The sequence below is a fragment of the Vitis riparia genome, chromosome 9, assembly GCF_004353265.1.
Source record: "Vitis riparia cultivar Riparia Gloire de Montpellier isolate 1030 chromosome 9, EGFV_Vit.rip_1.0, whole genome shotgun sequence".
NCBI classification, from domain to species: Eukaryota; Viridiplantae; Streptophyta; class Magnoliopsida; order Vitales; family Vitaceae; genus Vitis; species Vitis riparia.
The window spans coordinates 23,073,252-23,082,061 of NC_048439.1; the positions used below are offsets into that span (position 1 = coordinate 23,073,252).

The window sequence follows — 8,810 nt, forward strand, 5'->3', positions numbered from 1 at the left end:
CTTAGGTTCATTTCTTCATGCAAATCATCAGCTATAATCAAACAAAAAGAAACAAAATAAGAAAAGCTATGTAGCTAGACTACATAAAACAAGATGTATGTATGCATGGAAGACATGTATATTCAGTGTAAAACTGCAATCTAGGACGCAGATGACAGATCAATATCTGTTGTGATATCAAGACTTGAGATAGATGGGATCAAATCACCTGCATCCGCCAAAGGAGGTCGCTGCTGGGCTTAACTTGATATCGGTTTTTCCAAAAGTTCTCACCAGCGTTCAAAAAATCGGCTAAGTAGTATCCACCTCGAAGTGGACCGCGACGAGTCCGATACCAGATACCTAGACTAGGCCTGAATCGGTTGGACTCGGATGAGTCAACCGATATTCCAAGTTAACTCAGTCAACTAGGGGAAAAAAATTCAACAGATTCTCTGCAAAAAGCCCCACAACAAGTCTTGATTTTTCAGAGAAATCAGAGATTCCTCTGCAAAAGAAAACCTATGAAACCTATGAAAATTTTTTAAAAAATCCGTGAAGATTTGAAACAAACCTGTGAGTCCGTGACCCTTTCAAAAGCCTTTAAAAAAAGGCTCGGTTGAAGAAATCCACCATTGCCGAAGTCTATAATCTTCATCTTTGGTGAGGTGCCTGGTGGAAGGTAGCAGATCGTGGTCCAATAGTCTGAGAGCGAGAGGCTACATCTTCGTGGTTTGGGGAAGGAGACAGAGGGCTGCATTAGTGCATCAGAGAATCTTCGTGGTGTTGTTGTGTTGGGGAAGAAGAAGAAGAGGGCAAAACGTCTTCGTGGTGTTGCGGTGTAGGGGGTGTTGCTGTTTTGGGGAAGAAAAAGAAGATAGAGGCAAAACGCGGTGTTGCTGGGGAAGAAGAAGAAACAAAGGGTAGGAGGTTAGGGTAGGGGGTTTGACCGATAGGTAATAAATTAATATATGAATTCATTTTCAAATATTGTTTAATATTGTTGCTATATTGTTGCTATATATATGATATGTTATTCCTTTTCAATTTAATATATGTAATCTCTGTATATAATTGAATATTGTTGCTATATATAATTTGTTATTCATTTTCAAATATTGTTGCTATATATCTTATAAACTAAATAAGATATAATTAATAATTTTAAATTATTTCATGAATTTTTTAATTTTTAAAAATAACTTTTGAAATTAAAAAACCAATCTAATTAATTACATATAAAATAATTTTTTTTATAATATTATGTTGATAATTCAATTCTAAATGAGTACATGGAATGAAAATTTTGACTCATTTTTAAAAAGTTAAACTTTATTAATTATTCAATTTAAATAAAATATTATGAAAAATTATTACTTTAAATATTTATTATTAATTTTTAACCCAAAAAATGATAAAGATGTTAATATTTTTATGTTTCTAACATATGCTAAAATAGTATTTTTTTTTATATAAATATAAAATAAAATTAACCTATAATTTTTTTTAATATCATATATATATAATATGTTATTCCTTTTCAAATTAATATATATAATCTTTATATATGGTTTAATATGTTGCTATATATAATCTATTATTTCTTTTCAAATACTAAATAAGATATAATTAATAATTTTAAATTATTTCATGAATTTTATAATTTTTAAAAATAATTTTGAAATTAAAAAACCAATCTAATTAATTACATATAAAATAATTTTTTTTTATATAATATTATGTTGAGAATTCAATTCTAAATGAGTACATGGAATGAAAATTTTGACTCATTTTTAAAAAGTTAAACTTTATTAATTATTCAATTTAAATAAAATATTATGAAAAATTATTATTTTAAATATTTATTATTAATTTTTAACCCAAAAAATGATAAAGATGTTAATATTTTTATGAATATGCCAAAATAGTATTTTTTTTATAAAAATAAAATAAAATTAACCTATAATTTTATTTAATATCATATATATAATATGTTATTCCTTTTCAAATTAATATATATAATCTTTATATATGGTTTAATATGTTGCTATATATAATCTATTATTTCTTTTCAAATACTAAATAAGACATAATTAATAATTTTAAATTATTTCATGAATTTTTTAATTTTTAAAAATAATTTTGAAATTAAAAAAACAATCTAATTAATTACATATAAAATAATTTTTTTTTTATAATATTATGTTGATAATTCAATTCTAAATGAGTACATGGAATGAAAATTTTGACTCATTTTTAAAAAGTTAAACTTTATTAATTATTCAATTTAAATAAAATATTATGAAAAATTATTACTTTAAATATTTATTATTAATTTTTAACCCAAAAAATGATAAAGATGTTAATATTTTTATGTTTCTAACATATGCTAAAATAGTATTTTTTTATAAAAATAAAATAAAATAAACCTATGATTTTATTATAATATCATATATATAATATGTTATTCCTTTTCAAATTAATATATATACTCTCTATATATGGTTTAATATTATTGCTATATATAATCTATTATTTCTTTTCAAATATTGTTCCTATATGTCTTATAAACTAAATAAGACATAATTAATAATTTTAAATTATTTCATGAATTTTTTAATTTTTAAAAATATAATGTACAAGAAATTGTCTTGAATACTTTAAAAATATCACTCAATTTTCTATTAGTATAAATGAATTTACATTATATTAGTGACAAAAAATTTCCCTATTACTCAATTACATTAATACTATATTGCAAAATTAAATTACTATACAAAATTAATCATTATTGAATTTTTTTTCTTCAAATAATCATAAATGATTTAATAATACGGAATTGAGGGTATGCATTTACATGGTCAAATACATTGATTTTAATTTTAAAAACATATAAATAAGTGGAAAACAAAAGATGATGAACTTAGGTGAGATCGTGTTTATTGTTTTTTTAGTACAATTTATTTTTATATGGCAACAATATGAAACATATAAGTGAGTGGAAAATTGAATATTATAATTCTTATATAAATGTGTTTATATATATTCAATTTGAAAAGTAAATTGTTTTCCCTCTATATATGGTTAGGTTAAAATTTCAAAATGACTTCAAAACATGATATTGGTTGGGAGCATGCAGAACCTGTTGGTGGTAGTAGAAGAACCACAAAGTGTAAATATTGTGGGATAGTTATACATGGCGGTATAACAAGATTAAAGCAACACATCGCACATATATCTGGACAAGTGGAAGGATGTCCACATGTACTGGTAGAAGTGTCACATAGTGTTAGACAACATATGTCTAATACTTCAAAAGAAAAAGCACAGTTAAAGAAAAAAAAAGAACGACTTTTGAATTCCTTAAATAGAGATAATTTCTATGAAATTGATGAGGATGATTCTGATGATGAAATTGAGGAAGTTGCTATGGCTGATTTTGAAAGAAGACAAATGAAACAAGCAATGAAAGAAAATCGTCGAATTTTTTAAGAAGGTGGACAAGAGCATTAGCAGGGTGGCAGTTCCTCACAACCTTCTAATGCTAGGATTAAGTGTGGACTGACACATAGCTTCAGTGTAAGAGAAGGAGCTAGCATACCTCCAAAAGGAATTGATCCCTACATGTTCCCATCAAAGCAGAAATCAATAAAAAAAACTTGTTTTCTAATGAAGGCGTGAAGAAAGTGGGTAAAGCTATTTCTAAATTCTTTCTCTTTAATGCAATACCCTTTAATGCAGCTAACAGTGGGCCTTACTATCAATCAATGATTGATACCATAGCAGAAGCAGGTCCAGGCATCAAGGGTCCCACGGGATACCAAATTGGAAATACATATTTGGAAGAGGAGGTGCAAGAACTTGAGGTATACATAACAACATGGAAGGCTAAATGGCCTATATATGGGTGCACAATCATGTGTGATGGTTGGAGTTCTAGTACTAGAAAGCCTATCATCAATTTCATGATTTATTGTGATAGAAGTATGATATACCATTCTTCAGTTGACACTACCAACATACCTAAGACAATAGACTACATCTTTTGCCTTATGGATAAAGTTGTAGAGGAGGTTGGGGAGGAAAATGTTGTTCAAGTAGTCATTGATAATGAGGCAAGTTTTAAAGCAGCCGGTATGTTGTTGATGGAGAAGCGGAAGCATTTGTTTTGGTCTCCTTGTGCAGCCCACTGTATTGATTTAATGCTTGAAGATATTGGAAGCATGAAGCAGATTAAGGAGACATTAGATCAAGCTAAGATGATCACATGATTTATTTATAATAGCTTGAAAGTAGTGAATTTGATGAAAGTGTTCACCAAGGATAGAGATCTGTTAAGGCCAGGAATAACCCGTTTTGCCACTGAATTCATTTCACTTGAGAGTCTTATACGTTATGAGGCTGATTTGAAGAGAATGTGCACAACAAATGAATGGCGTGAATTCAATAAAGATAGGAGCATAAAAAGTGTAAGAGATAAGGTATCCAACCTTATCTTAACTGATCGATTTTGGAAGAAGGCTGGAGAAGTTCAAATCATCATGGAACGTCTCATCAAAGTATTGAAATTGGTTGATCAAGATAAAAAGCCCACACTATCAATCATTTATGAAGCAATGGATAGAGCTAAATTGGCTATCAAGGCATCGGTCAAGCAAAGGGAAAAGTATTGGGAAGTCATTGATAGAAGGTGGGAAGGTCAATTGCACAGACATTTGCATGTTGTAGGTAATAAAAAAATTCTTTATATATTTTTTATTACTTTTTTCAAGTACAAATTATTATAAACTGATCATTATTTAACTTATGGTAGCATTTTTTTTTTAAATCCAATGTTCCAATATTCAAAGCATTTCTCCAACCATCCGGAAATTAAAGTTGGATTAAAGGAGGTTATCAAGAGATTAGAGCCAGATTTGGATAGACAAGCAAAAGCTATTAACGAGGTATAATAATAGTTTGTGACCTTTATATAATGCATTTTGTATATGTAATGTGCATTAACAAAAAAAAAAATTGTAAATGATGTAGGTGAAATTATTTGTTGACGGCCAAGGAGAATTTAGAAGTGCACTCACAAAGAAAGCAATAAATCAATCTCTTCCAAGTACTCAATACATTTATGTCTATTACAAATAAGAAATTATCATCATTTTTTGTTAAATATATCATAGTGATTAATGCATTTTCTTTATTATAGCTGAATGGTGGACCAACTATGGCGACGAAGGTCCACATCTACAAAAGATTGCTGTTAAAAATTTTAAGCCAAACTTGTTCTTCATCAGGTTGTGAAAGAAATTGGAGCACATGGTCATTGATTCACACAAAGTTGCGCAACCGTTTGGCAATGAAAAAGTTGCATAAGTTAGTTTATGTGCACTACAATATGCGACTTCGAGTTAAGAATTTGATGCAAGAGCGAAGCAATGAAGAATTATACAATCCAATTGATCTGAATCATATCTTTAATGATGATGATATATTAGATGAGTGGATACGAGAAGGAGAGGAGCCTATTTTATCATTTGATAATTTAGATTGGTTCGATAAAGGTCTTCCCACTAATGAAGAAGGTAGAAAAAGATATGTTGATTCCCGTCGTAAAGGTAAGGCTTCTAGAACAATTTCTTCAAGTTCTAGTAGTGATGATGGTGATAATAGGGGCAGTAGGCGGGGTGGTGGCACTAGTGGGGGCAATAGAGGAGTTGGTGGCACTAGTGAGGGTACGAGATGGTAGCACTGAGGGCGGTTATGTTAGTCAAGTAGATCCTGGCATGTCATGGGCAAAATGAGGTGAAAATTACTATGCCACACAAGATACAGATCATGGATATCGACCAGGGATATGGGAACAACGAAAGCATTTGGAAAGACTAACTACATTTCCCAGCAATGATGATTATTCTAGTGGGCATGATTATCATAGATCAAATCATCACCGTATTGATGACCACTTACAAAATTTGGGTATAGGATCAAGGCCGTATTTCAAAGGGGTAGATGATAGATCATATCACAACTTTAGAGACCGTGATAGCTCTTCCAGTACTTTTAGTAGAAATGATTTTAATCAATTTCCAATTATGCATCCAGAGGGATATTCAAATACTGGAACACGAGCTAGTGACTCATATGGATATGATCAATCTTCTAGTAGCAGTAGCATTGCTTATCGAGGTTTTGGATACTATCAAGTTGGTGTTGATCCCGAACAGCCTTCGAAACCATATTTTCCTGATTATGGATCATCAAGACAATCATCTCACCCACCATATTTGAGTTATGAACCACTCTTTCAATCATATCCTCACTACGGGAATTGCCGCCCCAATTTGTATGCTCGTCGTAGGACTGATGATGATGATGATTTTGAACCCCCTCATCATTCAATATGGAATTGATTGTTATATTGTATGTGTTGTTAGTAAAAATGTTATTATATTTGAAATAAAATAACTTTCTTTTTATTAGCATTATCATAAATAACTTTGAGCATATACTTATAACTATTTAAATAATGTTAAATGTGAGACAATTTTATTTTATTAATTTTTTTAGCTTATTTAATTGTATATATTTTTTTGATGATTTACATAATATTTTTATATTTTTTTTTGAATTTTCTAATTAGCTTATTTTACGTATCGCCCGATATCAGACCGATACACTGAGACCGATACGCCTCGGGACCCTCCAAGTTAGTGACCGATACCGCAGCTTTGAACCATGGTTCTCACGAGCTGCTTCGACCTCAGCTCTCTCTTCTGGGGTTCCATAATCAGGATCAAACTCCCATATCTGTCTTCCCATGAAGTTGTTGGTGGTGTAGATGTAGGGATCATTACCTCCATCTGCAACCTTGAGCCTCCACATATCTCTATGTATATCTAAGTTTACAAATATGCGCGTTCTCCCTTCCGAAAACACCTGCTGATCATGAAATCACCAGAAAAGTAAGACAAGCTTTTCTTTGCAGTAAAATTAAGTTAAAATGATACAGACCAAGGACAGAGAGATAGGTGCTAGGTGGGCAGAGAAGAGAGACACTTCAAAAACTTGGAATGGCGAGTTCTAGGTGGGAATCACAACACCAAGTCACCAACCCCTATCACTTCTATCAATTCATTTTTCACCCACTTCAAGTATTGTGGATTTTTTCACCAACCCCCACCACGTTTGTGGAATTTTTGGACTCTCAAGTATTTTTTATTGAATTATTTTATTTCAAAGAAAAGCTTGTCTTACCTTTATAGAGCCTCTGATATAAGGATGGTGATTGCATGACCAGCAGGTGTCTTTGCAAGGAATTGATATATTTCAAAATCAGAGAATCCAATGCATTAATTTTATTTAAATAAAGTTTATTTATTTAATAAAAATATATAATTATGTGCAAAGGAGAACCTACGAATAGTCATTTTAGGCCACTTTCAACCTGTGAAATTTTGGGATTACTTGATTTGGTTTTTGAGCTCTAAAACTCGTTAATAAACCTAACACATGAAATTTTATTGAATTTGAAGTCATTTTACACGTGGAGAAAACCCAATAAAGTCAATAAACTTGGTGAGGGAGGATTAGGTTTATGAATGAAAATATTAATTTTTAATTTATTCTTATCTATATATATTATTATTTTTTTCAATCAATTGATCATCTCTTTATCAATTTTCTTGCATATCCGATAATGAAGGCCACTTTGATTGTTGTTAATCGGATTGTTGATGACATATTAATGAGAAGTTGATGAATGATTAATTGATCTCATGTTAATTGATGCCTATTAGAATTAAGATTAGAGTTATTTTCTTTGAAATTATTTCACTTGATTGAGGCCTTTTGATAACATATGATAGTGGCTAAGAGATCCTTTATTTGATTTTTACTGCCTTTGATTTTATTTTTGGTTATTCATTTTTTATTGTGATGTTTGGATTATTCACCTTGTTGTCGTTTTGTTAGAATTATTGAACCTCTGTAATTAAAAAATTGAATCAAATTGTTTCTTGTCTCTCTAAAATTTTTCTTATGATTGCATAATGTTGTAGACTTCCCAATATATTGATAGGATTTTTTTTGAGTCTAAAATCATTTTTCAATTAAGAGATATAAACCAATATTTCAATAGGTCCGTTTTTTCACTCTATTTTGGACACCATAAATTGTTTTGTAAAATTAAAGTATTTCATGATCTCTTTAATTTGTTTTGATATTTTTCCATTAATATAAATTCTTAAATTTAATTTTAGGGCCCTGATTTGTTAAAAATTAATTTTCCAACTATAACAAAAACATTATTTTTCCTACACCTACTGCACTAGCCCTTTTTGTAGTCAAGGAAAGTTTGGCATAATTTAAAAATTCACATTTTATGATTAAGTCATGTTGTTATTTTTTTATGTAGGTTAGATATATTGAAGGTATTGTACAATTTTTTTTCATGATTTTATTATGCATATAGATAGGTTAATTAAATTAGTCTTTTCATGCTATAGGATTTTGCTATGTTTTTTATCAATATATTTGTGATTAAATCAAGTATTAAATGAGATACGATTGGATGATTTAGCCTTTTGGGTTGTAATCTAGACACATAAGAGATATTGTCCAAGTTTTTTTATGGTGAACTTCCATATCCAGATATTTTTTTTAGGATATATTTTGAAAGTGTCTTTAATATAGATGCATGTTGATTATTCTGTAGAGTGTCCTTGATGTGAATTAATCTGGTATTGATTGACACGTAATTAAATGTTTTGGGATTTTGTATTGTAATCTAGACATATTCAAGATGTTATCTAATTTTTTTTCATTATGCAATAACACCT

At 29.7% G+C, this 8,810-nt stretch overlaps 1 pseudogene; it reads right to left on the minus strand.

Moving 5' to 3' along the window:
* Window positions 1-6,855, minus strand: part of LOC117922023 — a 42,963-nt pseudogene extending 36,108 nt beyond the window's left edge.
* Between the last annotated feature and the right edge of the window lie 1,955 nt (window positions 6,856-8,810).